The sequence below is a fragment of the Cetorhinus maximus genome, unplaced genomic scaffold (assembly GCF_964194155.1).
Source record: "Cetorhinus maximus unplaced genomic scaffold, sCetMax3.hap1.1 HAP1_SCAFFOLD_4791, whole genome shotgun sequence".
NCBI classification, from domain to species: Eukaryota; Metazoa; Chordata; class Chondrichthyes; order Lamniformes; family Cetorhinidae; genus Cetorhinus; species Cetorhinus maximus.
The window spans coordinates 5491-11250 of record NW_027600691.1 but is presented as its reverse complement, the minus strand read 5'-3'; the positions used below and the strand labels follow the sequence as shown (position 1 = coordinate 11250).

The 5760-nt window shown below is 60.0% G+C and overlaps 1 long non-coding RNA gene across 1 annotated transcript; it reads right to left on the bottom strand.

Annotated features, from left to right (window-relative positions):
- Positions 1 to 115: 115 nt before the first annotated feature.
- LOC144678599 (uncharacterized) lies at positions 116 to 5526 on the bottom strand. Its single transcript, XR_013576140.1, has 3 exons — positions 5484 to 5526; positions 417 to 489; positions 116 to 155 (listed from the first exon to the last, which is right to left on the bottom strand). It is a non-coding gene; the product is annotated as an uncharacterized LOC144678599 (long non-coding RNA).
- Positions 5527 to 5760: the final 234 nt, after the last annotated feature.

Genomic DNA, 5760 nt, shown 5'->3' with positions numbered 1-5760 from the left:
CTCTCGCTCGACCCCGTCTCTCCTCTCTCTCTCTCACTCGACCCCGTCTCTCTCTCTCTCGCTCGACCCCGTCTCTCTCTCTCTCAACCCCATCTCTCTCTCTCGACCCCATCTCTCTCTCTCTCTCACGCTCGACCCCGTCTCTCTCTCTCACGCTCGACCCCGTCTCTCTCTCTCTCTCGACGACCCCGTCTCTCTCTCTCTCTCACGCTCGACCCCGTCTTCTCTCTCTCTCACTCGACCCCTCTCTCTCTCTTTCACACACGTCCCCGTCTCTCTCTCTCTCTCGCTCGACCCCGTTGTCTCTCTCTCTCACACTCGACCCCGTCTCTCTCTCTCGCTCGACCCCGTCTCTCTCTCTCTCAACCCCTATCTCTCTCTCTCGACCCCATCTCTCTCTCTCTCTCACGCTCGACCCCGTCTCTCTCTCTCACGCTCGACCCCGTCTCTCTCTCTCTCTCTCGACCCCGTCTCTCTCTCTCTCTCACGCTCGACCCCGTCTCTCTCCCTCTCACTCGACCCCGTCTCTCTCTCTCTTTCACACACGACCCCGTCTCTCTCTCTCTCGCTCGACCCCGTTGTCTCTCTCTCTCACACTCGACCCCGTCTCTCTCTCTCTCGCTCGACCCCGTCTCTCTCTCTCTCGCTCGACCCCGTCTCTCTCTCTCTCCCTCGACCCCGTCTCTCTCTCTCTCGCTCGACCCCGTCTCTCTCTCTCTCGCTCGACCCCGTCTCTCTCTCTCTCGCTCGACTCCGTCTCTCTCTCTCTCTCTCTCCCTCGACCCCGTCTCTCATTCTCTTTCGCTGGAAGCCGTCTCTCTCTCTCTCTCCCTCGACCCCGTCTCTCTCTCTCTCTCTCTCGCTCGACCCCGTCTCTCTCTCTCTCTCTCGCTCGACCCCGTCTCTCTCTCTCTCGCTTGACCTTGTCTATCTCTCTCTCTCTCTCTCTCTCTCTCTCGCTCGACCCCGTCTGTCTCTCTCTCGCTCGACCCCGTCTCTCTCTCTCTCTCGCTCGACCCCGTCTCTCTCTCTCTCTCTCGCTCGACCCCGACTCACTCTCTCTCGCTTGACCCCGTCTCACTCTCTCTCTCCCTCGACCCCGTCTCTCTCTCTCTCTCCCTCGACCCCGTCTATCTCTCTCTCTCTCACTCGAACTCGTCTCTCTCTCTCTCTCCCTCGACCCCGTCTCTCTCTCTCTCTCCCTCGAGCCCTTCTCTCTCTCTCTCTCTCGCTCGACCCCGTCTCTCTCTCTCTCGCTTGACTCCGTCTCTCTCTCTCTCTCTCTCTCGCTCGACCCTGTCTGTCTCTCTCTCGCTCGACCCCGTCTCTCTCTCTGTCTCACTCGACCCCGTCTCTCTCTCTCTCTACCCCATCTCTCTCTCTCGACCCCGTCTCTCTCTCGCTCGACCCCGTCGCTCTCTCTCTCTCACTCTCACTCGACCCCGTATCTCTCTCTCGCTTGCTCGAGCCCGTCCATCTCTCTCTCTCTATCACTCGACCCCGTCTCTCCCTCTCTCGCTCGACCCCGTCTCTCTCTCTCTCAACCCCATCTCTCTCTCTCGACCCCGTCTCTCTCTCTCTCTCTCGCTCGACCCCGTGTCTCTCTCTCTCTCTCTCACGCTCGACCCCGTTTCTCTCTCTCTCTGGCTCGACCCCGTCTCTCTTCGCTCTCACGCTCGACCCCGTCTCTCTCTCTCTCACTCGACCCCGTCTCTCTCTCTCGCTTGACCCCGTCTCTCTCTCTCTCTCAATCGACCCCGTCTCTCTCTCTCTCGACCCCATCCCTCTCTCTTTCTCGCTCGACCCCGTCTCTCTCTCTTTCTCTCACTCGACCCCTTCTCTCACTCTCTCACTTTACCCCGTCTCTCTCTCTCTCACTCGACCCTGTCTATCTCTCTCTCTCGACCCGGTCCCTCTCTCTCGTCCCCATCCCTCTCTCTCTCTCGCTCGACCCCGTCTCTCTCTCTCTTTCTCACACTCGACCCCGTCTCTCTCTCTCACACTCGACCCCGTCTCTCTCTCTCTCGCTCGACCCCGTCTCTCTCTCGATCCACCCCGTCTCTCTTCTCTCTCCCTCGACCCCGTCTCTCTCTCTCTCTCGCTCGCTCGACCCTGTCTCTCTCTCTCTCGACCCCGTCTTTCTCTCTCTCTCTCACTCGACCCCGTCCCTCTCTCTCTCTCTCGCTCGACACCCTCTCTTTCTCTCTCACTCGACCCCGTCTCTCTCTCTCTCGGTCGCTCGACCCCGTCTCTCTCTCTCGCTCGACCCCGTCTCTCTCTCTCTCGATCCCGTCTTTCTCTCTCTCTCTCACTCGATCCCTTCTCTCTCTCTCTCTCCCTCGACTCCGTCTCTCTCTCTCTCTCTCGCTCGACCCCGTCTCTCTCTCTCTCGACCCCGTCTCTCTCTGTCTCGCTCGACCCCGTCTCTCTCTCTCTCTCCCTCGACCCCGTCACTCATTCTCTTTCGCTCGAACCCGTCTCTCTCTCTCTCTCCCTCGACCCCGTCTCTCTCTCTCTCTCTCTCGCTCGACCCCGTCTCTCTCTCTCTCTCGCTCGACCCCGTCTCTCTATCTCTCTCGCTCAACCCCGTCTCACTCTCTCTCTCGCTCGACCCCATCTCTCTCTCTCTCCCTCGACCCCGTCTCTCTCTCCCTCGACCCCGTCTCTCTCTCTCTCTCCCTCGACCCCGTCTATCTCTCTCTCTCTCTCGCTCGAACTCGTCTCTCTCTCTCTCTCCCTCGACCCCGTCTCTCTCTCTCTCTCCCTCGACCCCGTCTCTCTCTCTCTCTCTCTCGCTCGACCCCGTCTCTCTCTCTCTTGCTTGACCCCGTCTCTCTCTCTCTCTCTCTCTCTCGCTCGACCCCGTCTGTCTCTCTCTCGCTCGACCCCGTCTCTCTCTCTCTCTCTCTCGACCCCGTCTCTCTCTCGCTCGACCCCGTCGCTCTCTCTCTCTCACTCTCACTCGACCCCGTCTCTCTCTCTCTCGCTCGACCCCGTCTCTCTCTCTCTCAACCCCATCTCTCTCTCTCGACCCCGTCTCTCTCTCTCTCTCGCACGACCCCGTCTCTCTCTCTCTCACTCGACCCCGTCTCTCTCTCTCTTTCACACACGACCCCGTCTCTCTCTCTCTCGCTTGACCCCGTCTCTCTCTCTCTCTCTCACTCTACCCCGTCTCTCTCTCTCTCTCTCACTCGACCCCTTCTCTCCCTCTCTCACTCGACCCCGTCTCTCTCTCTCTCACTCGACCCTGTCTATCTCTCTCTCTCGACCCCGTCCCTCTCTCTCTCTCGCTCGACCCCGTCTCTCTCTCTCTCTCTCACTCGACCCCGTCTCTCTCTCTCTCTCTCTCTCTCACACTCGACCCCGTCTCTCTCTCTCACTCGACACCATCTCTCTCTCTCTCGCTCGACCCCGTCTCTCTCGCTCTCTCTCTCGCTCGACCCCATCTCTCTCTCTCTCACTCGACCCCGTCTCTCTCTCTCTCTCACTCGACCCCATCTCTCTCTCTCTCACTCGACCCCGTCTCTCTCTCTCTCTCTCTCTCTCACACTCGACCCCGTCTCTCTCTCTCACTCGACACCATCTCTCTCTCTCTCGCTCGACCCCGTCTCTCTCGCTCTCTCTCTCGCTCGACCCCATCTCTCTCTCTCTCACTCGACCCCGTCTCTCTCTCTCTCTCACTCGACCCCATCTCTCTCTCTCTCACTCGACCCCGTCTCTCTCTCTCTCACTCAACCCCTTCTCTCTCTCTCTCTCTCGCTCGACCCCGTCTCTCTCTCTCTCGCTTGACCCCGTCTCTCTCTCTCTCTCTCGCACGACCCCGTCTCTCTCTCTGTCGCTAGACCCCGTCTCTCTCTCTCTCTCACTCGACCCCGTCTCTCTCTCTACCCCATCTCTCTCTCTCGACCCCGTCTCTCTCTCACTCGACCCCGTCTCTCTCTCTCGCTTGCTCGAGCCCGTCCATCTCTCTCTCTCTATCACTCGACCCCGTCTCTCCCTCTCTCGCTCGACCCCGTCTCTCTCTCTCTCAACCCCATCTCTCTCTCTCGACCCCGTCTCTCTCTCTCTCTCACACACGACCCCGTCTCTCTCTCTCACGCTCGACCCCGTCTCTCTCTCTCTCTCGCTCGACCCCGTCTCTCTCTCTCTCTCACTCGACCCCATCTCTCTCTCTCTTTCACACACGACCCCGTCTCTCTCTCTCTCGCTCGACCCCGTCTCTCTCTCTCTCTCTCGCTCGACCCCGTCTCTCTCTCTCACACTCGACCCCGTCTCTCTCTCGCTCGACCCCGTCTCTCTCTCTCTCGCTCGACCCCGTCTCTCTCTCTTTCTCACACTCGACCCCTTCTCTCTCTCTCACACTCGACCCCGTCTCTCTCTCACACTCAACCCCGTCTCTCTCTCTCTCGCTCGACCCCGTCTCTCTCTCGATCCACCCCGTCTCTCTTCTCTCTCCCTCGACCCCGTCTCTCTCTCTCTCTCGCTCGACCCCGTCTCTCTCTCTCTCTCTCGCTCGACCCCGTCTCTCTCTCTCTCTCTCTCACTCGACCCCGTCTCTCTCTCCTTCGCTCGACGTCGTCTGTCTCTCTCTCTCACACTCGACCCCGTCTCTCTCTCTCTCACTCGACCCCGTCTCTCTCTCTCTCTCGCTCGACCCCGTCTCACTCTCTCTCTCGCTCGACCCCGTCTATCTCTCTCTCGCTCGAACTCGTCTCTCTCTCTCTCTCCCTCGACCCCGTCTCTCTCTCTCTCTCCCTCGACCCCGTCTATCTCTCTCTCGCTCGAAATCGTCTCTCTCTCTCTCTCCCTCGAACCCATCTCTCTCTCTCTCTCGCTCGACCCCGTCTCTCTCTCTCTCTCGACCCCGTCTCTCTCTCTCTCTCTCACTCGACCCCGTCTCTCTCTCGACCACATCCCTCTCTCTCTCTCGCTCGACCCCGTCTCTCTCTCTCTCGCTCAACCCCATCTCTCTCTCACTCGACCCCGTCTCTCTCCCACTCGACCCCGTCTCTCTCTCACTCGACCCTGTCTCTCTCTCGCTCGACCCCGTCTCTCTCTCTCTCGCTCGACCCCGTCTCTCTCTCTCTCTCACACTCGAACCCGTCTCTCTCTCTCTCGCTCGACCCCGTCTCGCTCTCACACTCGACCCCGTCACTCTCTCTCTCGCTCGACCCCGTTTCTCTCTCTCTCGCTCGACCCCGTCTCTCTCTCTCTCTCACACTCGACCCCGTCTCTCTCTCTCTCTCTCACTCGACCCCGTCTCTCTCTCTCTCGACCACATCCGTCTCTCTCTCTCGCTCGACCCCGTCTCTCTCTCTCTCTCTCACTCGACCCCGTCTCTCTCTCTCTCGCTCGACCCCGTCTCTCTCTCTCTCAACCCCTATCTCTCTCTCTCGACCCCATCTCTCTCTCTCTCTCACGCTCGCCCGACCCCGTCTCTCTCTCTCACGCTCGACCCCGTCTCTCTCTCTCTCTCGCTCGACCCCGTCTCTCTCTCTCTCTCACGCTCGACCCCGTCTCTCTCTCTCTCACTCGACCCCGTCTCTCTCTCTCTTTCACACACGTCCCCGTCTCTCTCTCTCTCTCGCTCGACCCCGTTGTCTCTCTCTCTCACACTCGACCCCGTCTCTCTCTCTCGCTCGACCCCGTCTCTCTCTCTCTCAACCCCTATCTCTCTCTCTCGACCCCATCTCTCTCTCTCTCTCACGCTCGACCCCGTCTCTCTCTCTCACGCTCGACCCCGTCTCTCTCTCTCTCTCT